The sequence below is a fragment of the Mus musculus genome, chromosome 8 (assembly GCF_000001635.26).
Source record: "Mus musculus strain C57BL/6J chromosome 8, GRCm38.p6 C57BL/6J".
Lineage (NCBI taxonomy): Eukaryota > Metazoa > Chordata > Mammalia > Rodentia > Muridae > Mus > Mus musculus.
Window position 1 is genome coordinate 47,232,346 of NC_000074.6, and position 10,338 is coordinate 47,242,683.

Sequence of the window (10,338 nt, forward strand, 5' to 3'; positions counted from 1 at the left end):
GGTGAGCATTTGCTTTGCTGCCTGCCTGTGGCTGCGGGTGTGCTATGGCAGGAGATCTTAACTGCCATACTGCCTACTGCCTCTGTGACTTCCCTTCAGTGGTGAAATCTGGAATTGTAAGTCAAATGAGCCCTTTCTTCCTCAAGGTCTTTTATCATAGCAACAGAAAGGAAACTAAGACACCATCCTCCACAGACTTAAGTGCCTGCAGCAAGTCTGACTACCAATGTGAGGGAAAACAGGCAGAGACGGACAGACAGACAGACACAGACACACACACACAAACTCACTCATGGACACATGCACGCACACACAGAAGAACTTAAGACACACAACTTGAGCTCCACTCTGTTCAAAGGCAGTCATCTCCTCTCCTGATGTTCAGGTATAAACCTGTAGGATCGGCTTGGAGATCACTCTGTCCACACCAGTGTGTCCTCTGGGTTTTCTACCTTTGAGTCTGCTCTTCATAGAAGAACACTACACACAAACAATCGCCAGCTGGGCTGGGCTTCAAATTTTGACACCACCCCCACCCCTGCAACGTGCTCGCAACCACTCACTTTTCAGAGTCCTGGAGCATCGCTGACACACTTCCTGTCCGGGTTTATAGCTGCGTTCAGTCACAGGGACAGGGCACAGTGAGCTTGCTCCTCCACCTCTCTCAGAAACTGAATCTGCAGGGACCTCTCATTGTTTCAGATGGCCCTGTTACTGCTGAGGGACGTATGCTCGTCTTGGCCTTTATCTACAATGAAGGTTGACTTTGACTTAGGGCTGGTGTGGCTGAGAGCTCATTTTTGTCTGTTTGCTCGTCAGGTTTTGTGTACGTTTTAAAAAGACCCCACTGCAGTTCACCTGTTTTCCACACAGCAAATGCTTCTTGCCCGCCTATGTGATGATGGTGTCTGTCGTGGCTAAACGTTACCTGCTCTGTTGTGATTCTGGCTTTGTTGTACCGTGTTCTTTGGAGTAACTGATGGGAAGGCCAGACTCACAGACAAGATGCCAACCACCCTTTCCACAAGCCCATCCTGGCACAGCACTAATGAGCTTGGTCCTCAGTAGTCGATAGACTCAGATAAATCAGACTCCCACAAACCTATCATTAGCCACATCTGTGATTACCGAGCCTATCACTTCCCATTTTAACCTCCGCCTTTCAGCGCCAGGGCCCAGGGGAGAGTCGTGTGTGCTTTCAAAGACTCCCACCTTCTCCTTGGCTGAGGGCAAGTAGAGGAGAAATAGGTAGGTGCCTAGGCTTTCTCCTGGGGCTCTCCAGTTCTTCTGCCTCAAGTGATTGCTACTGTGACCTGCCGATCACTCAAAGATGCTTGACATATGAGCTAGACTTCTTCAGTCCACCAACTCAAGAAATTCCATCCTGCCAGTTGGTGGTGGGTGCACGCCTTTAATCTCAGCACTTAGGAGACAGAGGCAGGTTGATCTCTGAGTTCGAGGCTAGCCTCGTCTACAGAGTGAATTCTAGGACAGCCAGGACTACATAGAAAACCCCTGTCTCAAAAAAGAAAAATACCAAACCAACAAACAAACACATTCCACCCCAAGCTTACCCTTCAAACACTACATCTCAACAGTGACATCTGCACACATAAATCACAAACCCCAAATTCTAATGGCCTTCCCATTGGTGCATATGACCCAGTAGTGATCTAAAAAAGAAGGCCCATGAAGGCCGGGTTCACATCACATATGTGAAGACCTTTTTATAACGGGATGGTGAAATGCCTGCGGACCAGAAGCTTCGTGTAGACAGCAGGTTTAAGTGGGCAAGGTTATTTTTGGAAGTCTACTGTGTCAGCAAGTGGAGTGGAAAGTCATACAGGGAGCACATACAGGGAGCACAAGCGTCTCTGCAGAAAAGTTGAGTGTCATAGATAAACTTTCTTACCCCAGTGGATGGGGAATGGGAGCTTTTCATTTCCATCTGCCTCACAGTGGGGTCAGAGTGAGGCAGAGTGAGCAGCCAGCACCCCGGCTCTGACAGCTCTTTACCAATGAGTCCCACAGACACTTTTTGAAAGGATTATTTCTTTATTTTTGTGTATGTATGTGAGGCTGCATGAGTTTATGTGGACTATACATGCCGGTCCCTAAAATGGGGGCACAAGAGGATGTCAGAGACCCTGAACTAAAGTTACAGGTGGTCTAAGTTGACTGATGGGAAAGTGGGGGCTGGAATTGAACCTGGGTCTTCTAGGAGAACAGTGAGCACCAAGAGATCAGTCTGGCAAACACTCCTCTTGTACCGAGGTGATAACCGCTTTTCCATGGGCACACTTCTGCCATAAATACTTAGCACCCTTGAAGTTTGCTGAGGGACAATGGTGAAACCCGGCTCAGGAAATGGGGCCCAGGGCCTCCTCAGTTAAATAAAATGAACTCGGTCTGTAAGACAGCAGGGCTCCTGAAGTCATTCAGACCAACTGAGAAACTGCCACATTGCTGTTCACCCTGTGGCTAAGAGACCTTGCACAAAATCTGTCTGCACGTCGCTGGTAGGAATTCGGTGAACTAAGGTTATGTCTGAAGTATCTAATACATAACACCATGTACTGATGCTTGTGGGATTATAATGTGAGCAAAGACTCACTTCTAATTCAAAGTCAGGAAAAGGTTGGGTGAAATGTAAGTGCATGTGCACATGTATACACACACACAACTCACACCATACATATACACAACTCACACCATAAACACACAGAACTCACACAATACAAACATACCACACACACACCCTCACACACACACGCAACTCACATACCATGCACATACCTCTCTCTCTCTCTCACACACACACACACACACATGCATGCACACCTCACATTTCACACACAAAACCCTCACACACATCACTCACATACACACCCCTCACACACATAAGTCACACCATCACACAACCTCATGCACCACACACACACACACACCTCATCCCCACATGCACACATATTACACACATTCCTCAAACACACACATCCCACACCACATATACACCCTCACACCACACTCAACACCACCCACACAAACACATCCATCACACATCACACACACCACACACACACAGACCTAACACACCACACACATCTCACACACACACACACTCACACACACACACACACCACCACCACCCACCCACCCACACACAGCACACACAAGTCATGGGTGAAATTCAAGAACCCACATGAGGATGGAAAACACCTTTCTTTACTGGGCTAAGTACAATGTGGCACTTAATTCTGCAAGGTGACTGGTCATTGATCTGCAACCTTGGCTTGATCAGAACTATGGCCACCAGTCAATAGTTCCCCAACACCAGATACATCATCAATTTAACATCTAAGAGCTGCAGGCCCACATGCTTCAAGACCAGAGTTAATACAAATTAGGAATAAGTACAGAGCACACCGAACTCTCATAGTAAATGTGTGTAAATACTGAACTGCTATAATTCTAAAGATATAAAACCTGGCCACAAATGTCATGGCTAAGCATCATATCAGATATTTTTTTCCTTCTACAATTATCTTTTCAGCCTTCCTTTGCTAAATATCAGTCACACCAAGTTTTTAATGTCATTTCAAGAGGCCCATACATTGATGGAGAGACCACAATGACCTGTGCCCATTAGTAAGTTTTTCTGTTACCTTCTCCAAAATCAGCATGTCCGCCACATTCTTATTTCATAATAATGGAATCAGTGCTCTCATAACTAACAAAACTGCCCCCTTTAAAGTTCCACACCTCCTAGAAGACTTGTCTTCAGAGCAAAGGCTGATGAAGAAGGACATTATCCCCAGTGGGCTCCTCTATCCTATTTCTCTGTGCTAGAATCAAAACGCCCTTGCTTAGTGGCTTGGTCATGTGCACTTCTTCATTATACATGTGAGGATGGTCCATTTCCTATGGTATACTATTTGCCCTTTATTCCTCTACAGTCCCTGCCCCACCAGCCTACTCTCCAACAAAAAACGAAAAGAAAAGAAAAAGGAAGAGAGGGAGAGGGAGAGGGAGAGGGAGAGGGAGAGGGAGAGGGAGAGGGAGAGAGAGAGAGAGAGAGAGAGAGAGAGAGAGAGAGAGAGAATGAGAATCCTTATAAGAAAGATCCTTTTGATAAATTGGCTCTGGGCCACAGAGTGGTCCAGGAAAGAGTTGGTTTTTTCATAGCCAGGATTGCTGTATTAGAGGTGACAGGATTTCTGTCTCCTGAGCTGTCCTGTGCTGGCCACCTGGAAGCCAAACTAGAATGTCCCAAATTCTGGTGGATGGATGTGTGATGTGTGGACAATTATCTCACCAGGGCCCATGGAAAGGGGATTCCTTAGGACAACATAAAAAGTTTTCGTAAAGGTAAGCTCCGTGCGTGCGTGCGTGTGTGTGTGTGTGTGTGTGTGTGTGTGTGTGTGTGTGTGCACCGCAGCATGTGAGTGGAGAGCAAAATGCCCTTCTCCTACCTTGCGGTCCCAGGGATCAAACTTAGGTCACCAAGCTTGGTAGCAGATGATTTTACTCACTGAATAATCTTGCCACCCTAGTAGCATCTATTTTTAACTCCAGGTTTTTGTTTTGAAACCTTAATGTCTTCCTCTTCTTAATGTAGCCATCTACATAATTTAGCTTATTAATATATCTTTTTAATGTATTTATTTTTACTTCATGTGCATTTGGATCCTCTGGAACTGGAGCTGCAGACAGTTGTGAGCTGCCGTGTGAAAACTAGAAATCGAGCCTGGGTCCTGTTGAGGAATAGCCAGTGCTTGTGCCCACTGAGCCACTTCTCCAGCTCCTACTTTTAAATCCATGACTAGTTAGAAGCAATGCGTGACACCTCACCTCCACGAGGGCAACCTCCAAAGAAACCGTTGCTAGAAGAGATTGGGGGTGAAAAGGTGGAAGGCTTAGGGGGACTGGACAGTCACTAGCCTGCCAATGAAATGCAGACCTAAGCATGGTGCCTATAGTTCTTCTCAGGTAGGCTTCTGAATTCTAGGCCATTGATGCACGCATTTCTCTGGGGGCAATACATTTTGTATAGATTATGAAATGGACATTTGGAATCTCCACTCCCCACTTGGGTCTGAGTTTCCTCCTCCTGTAACTGTGTGCTTGTTCTGCCTCTAAGAAGGAACACTCACAAGGGATCCAATATCAGCCCTGCTTGCTTCCCGAGCTGCACAGTTTTGCCCACTCTCCCGCCATAATCCCAGGTTTTGTCTTAGGCATTAGCACTTATGGGCGCGGAGGTGTCTGCTCTGCTCCTGAAACTCTTCTGTGATGCCCGACCTTCCTTTAGATGCCCATCGCTGTCTCCCTCCCACGGTCTCAGACTCAACATGTCCTAGACCAAATTTCTCTTTGCCATATATCCTGTCCCCTCTCCTATCTTCTGGTGTGAGCCTGTGGCAGTACCACCAAGGTGATGACAGGACCTACAGACGCAGGACTCCTGCCGTGTCTCCACCCACCACCTCCCTCCCCATTCTCTGAGGAATCAGTAGAGCAGTCTCACGTCTTTCCATGTCCTCATGTCCGTCTCTTCCCTGTTGGCCATGTCACTGCCCCTTGGCTTAGCAACTGGCCTTCTGAAAGTCTGTCTGTTAGTCTCTTCCATGGACCTCGGGTTTGACGGCCAGAATCAGCTATCCTTCCAAGGCTTTCTTATAGTTACTGGCAAAAGCCCTCATGCTTTAAATATATGGACACAAACAGCATCCTTTTATTTCTTCTAAAAAGAGTATCACTGGGTAGCCTAGGCTGGCTTCTCATTCACACCCCTCTTGCCTCCACAACCTTCTAACTGCTATGAGTACACCTGTATCTTACCATACTCAGCTTGCATCATCATCATCATCCTTTTGGTTTTTTAAGATAAGGTTTCTTTGTGTAGCCCTGGCTGTTATAGAACTAGCTCTATAGACCAGGCTGGCCTTGAACTCACAGAGATCCGCCTGCCTCTACCTCCTGAATGCTGGGATTAAAGGTATGCACCACTGCTGCTAAAACTTGCAACCTTATTTGGGATCCAATAAAAAAAAACAAAAAACATGGTGATTATATGAGAACAGGTAACAAAATGCCCTAACTATATCAGAAAGATATTCTTTCCAAGCAACTACTAGAGCTGAAAGAACAAATAACATTACTCCTGACCCATCAGTAAAGATATCTCAGGAAGAATAAAGAACCTGGTTATTTTAGCAATGAAATACACATGGGGTCATTTACTGAAGTGCTATCTCCTGCCAGGCACTATACAGAGATCACCTAACTTAATGCCACTCACTCTGTGTTGTAAATATAACTCTGATTTCCAGTATTCGGTTACTTATTCTATGTCTGGAAGCAAGTCGATGGCACATCTTGTTTTACTCAAACTGACTCTGCCCATATCCCAAACCCCATGTCTCGGCACACTAAGAACACACTCAACATGCAAGCACAGTGAACAGTCAAGAAAACAAAGACGCAAAGAACTGCTTTGATTACTCATCATAACATCGCCACCCTTAGTTCCCTAATTTCAAATGTCAAGACTACAAACGCTTAGGTGAACCAATAGAAAGAAGGGATAAAAGGTAACGCCATGACGTCATAGGGCACTTCAACAGACAGCACATCTAAAACGTCACAAAACACTTCCATTTGGTGTTTCTGAGATCAGGAATAGCGTTCGTTAAGTATTTCAAATAAGACACCCCCTTTTAAAAAAAATCTACGCTACATAGATCAGAATCTGGTTGGCAGTCAGTGCTGGTCTCGATGCTTTGAGGACAAAAGAAAGACCAAGACACAGCGCTGTGAACCTATAAGAAACAAACTTCCAACTCAGGAAAGCGCAGGAAAAAAAAAAGAACTATAATTGACAAGACAGGACCCCTGGGACCACTGTTAGAGCATTATGAAATAAACACAACCTCGTCATACCGATATAAACCAGGGAAACTCCAAATACATAAGCATTTGACATGAAAACCACTTAAATATGTAAGACATAACATATCCAAAGAGATTCTAGGTCATGGGGTTCTGAAGATGGGTTCTTTCCAAACAAAACAACTGAATATTGACCAGCAGTCCAACTAAGAATCCGTTCTCTACATCAAGTTCTCTTCCAAGCGTTTTTTTTTTTTCATGCCATTCATCCAACAACAAAACAACAACAACAACAACAAAAATCCCTCCTTCACAAACAAAACCAGTCTTTCAGGTTAGCTCCTATCTCAGTGATTAAGGCTCTGGGTTGGCACAAAAGTTTATTTGCATCCTATCAGAAATATCTTAGCAACACAGATACAGATCCTCTTGTAATAATCAGTTTCACTTAAAAATTATTTTTGTCCCATGCATGGTACCATAGGACTATAGTCTGAGCACTTGAAAGGCTGAAGCAGGGGGATTGCAAATTTGGATTAATTAATAAATACAGAGCACACAAACAATCAAAAATACATTTTGTGAATGAAGTTCCCAGATCTGACCTTCGAGTGTCACAATAAAAGTCCATGTAAAAGCCACCATGATTTTCTCAGTAGGGGGACAGCCACTCTCTACTGCTTACCACTATCATCTAAAGGTACTGACTCTACAGGAATGACCCAGGTGAGCACTCTGTCCCCAAGTCACTTGCCCACACCTGACTGGAGGAGGAGGGGGAGGAGGGGGAGCAGGAGGAGTGGGCGTTATTGTGGAAAGACCAATCTAAAACCAACAAGTGTCCCAGAGCTACACCCGAGAACTGCAGACTTGGGACGTTTATCTGCTCCAATGCTTTAATGCTCTTGACATTCTGCCTTCCAGATTCCTCGTGTTTATTCTCGAATTCTCTTTTTTCACTTTTGCATTTTCCAAAAAAAAGCACTGCCTATTACAACTAAACCCCTTTTGTAAACACAGGGCAAGGGCTGAGACTTGTCTCTAATGGGGAATTTGTCATGAAAGGCATTTTAAAAGTCTTGAACAACTCAAATTATCTACAGTCACATTTTTTTTTCTCTAGACAGCCCTGAAGGATCGTGTTTGGGGGACTTTACAGAGCAGAAGCATTAGCAGGCATGCATTGTGTCAGAGCAAAGCCCCACGCTAAGCTACTGGGCTCACTTGATAATATTAGTGGGGCAAGAGAAACAGGGCAACGCGGTCTACGATTCATCTCTGGGCATCGGGCTTCGCATCAATCACAAGTCACTCATTGTGGAACCTGTCACAAGACATAATGGCTCACACCAGTTGCAACTTGCAGGAACTCCTCCTGAAGAGGGTTTTCAAAATAGTTAAGAACCTTGCAAAATGCAATAGAAGCAACACAATCTTTCTTAGCCTTTTATTTCACCGTCTTTCCTGTATTAATTTTGCATATCTTAAAAGTGCCGGGTGGGCTGTATAATGAAGATTGTTTTGCAAAGGCAAATGAGACCCACCAGTCATTCAAATATCAAATATTTGAATTTTGTCAGTTGACTAAGGAAAATCAGTCAGCCTGTAGTACAAAATGGGGCACACCTGCCTATGATGGTAAATACATTTTACTTCTCAAGCTTAAAGCAAAGGAGACGATGGAGCCTACACAGGGGGTGGAGGTTAGGAGAGATCCTGCTTTTACTCACTGGAGTGTGCATTACATAGGATCCAATCTTACGTAAACTAAATTATTAATGAACCTCAAAAGTGTTTAAATTAGCAAAGCATGTCTGAGATTTGGAGCTGCAAAGGTCCTCTCCCCAGGGAAAGGCAGGCTACGGAACATTAAGGTGTTTATAATGAGGAAGTGCCAGTCTTGCCAACAGGTGGATATTTTTCCCCCTCTCTGGGTCCCTGCATTCTGCTTTGTTTTAGACAAAGGACTCCAAGCCTGTGTAGCTCAAGGGCCCTTGCACTCCTTGTCTAAGAACCTGCAGTCTGGTTCCGGTATCTGCACCACTAGAGAGAATCAACCCATTGGAAAAAGTCACATCACAAGATGGTACTCTTGCTACAATGTTTCCAATTAATTATTTAAAAAGCCAGTTACAACGTTCCCTCTACTTCTCTTTAGGAAGGTCTATTATTCTCAAAGACATATAAACAGAGTGAAAGTCAACCAGGCTTTCAAGTCTTTAAATGCATAGAGGGGTCAGTTTGATGCACGGCAGAACCTTCTACCCACTGCTTAACAGCTTTGAATTTCCTGAGGTGATGGTCCCGCTGGATCAACTAGGTTCTGAGACACGTCTGTGGCCTGACCTCAGATAAAGCTGGGCAACTGGCAGAGTTCACCATGCTCTGCAGGGGCAGAAATAGGCATTCCTTGTTGCTGAGGTGGTTTCATTCTGCTTATTCATTTAAAGACTTAGGCCTTTTCTAGGAACAGTTTGCAAGGTGAATACAACAAGAAGCCAATACAGCAGCAGCTGGGTCCAAATGCTGGCTCACACACGTCTCTCTGGAGCTGGGGTGAATCCAATCATCCAGTGCAGTTCCCCCCACTAGTTAGGGACACCACCGATGTAGACGCTGCCCCGACCGTCATAGGGCACCAGTTTACTACCCACAAATCTGACAAAACGTTCCCAGACTACCTGAACAGATCCTGGAGAGGATCTGAGTCACGGTGCCACAGAGAACCAGGGTCGGGGCTTAGGGGTTTGTCTCTGTCACCAGCACCCTCCGTGCTTCACAAACCACCCATCCACAGCCCTCCCTCTCTGCTGTCTGTAAACTCGGCTTCCTTTTTAGATTCGAGTTTGAACGGTCAATGCATTTATTCAGTAGATCATTCTGAAGCAGCCACGTATTCTGTTCGATAAATGGGGGGAAAAAAAACCCTGTAGGATCATTATCAGGATATAAACTGGCCAATCTCAAGGAATCAAAAACGAGCAAAACTGGCACTTTCTGCAACCCCCTCATGGCTATCATAAACACGAATCATACAAAAGACTCTAAAAAGTAATCAATGCCAAAATCGTCTCCAGATAGGAACAAGTTTGCTTACCCAACACAAATGCACTTTAAAATATCATTTATCCACCAAGAGAGATTGTCACTGATGCCAGAGATCAAATGCATGTTGACTCTATGCAGGATGAATAACATGGAGGGTTATCTCTTTTTTTTTTTTTTTTTTTTTTTTTTTTTTTGGACTACGCTTGAGATTCTATATGCCACGTCTGCACGTGTTATCTGTAATACAACGCAAGCCCATATAAGAGAACAAATGAAGGCAGCTGTAAAACTTCCTTACGGGTTACAGTCAGTAATTAAGGCAAAGAGAAAGGAGAGCGCTCTAAACTGCAGTCTTTCGGAGCCAGGAGCTCCTAATCCCCAAAGATTCCGAAGCATTAC

General features: G+C 44.8%; 1 protein-coding gene across 10 annotated transcripts in view; it reads right to left on the reverse strand.

Annotated features, from left to right (window-relative positions):
* Stox2 (storkhead box 2) overlaps positions 1-10,338 on the reverse strand; it is a 233,800-nt gene that overhangs the window by 52,298 nt on the left and 171,164 nt on the right. The window lies entirely within an intron of this gene.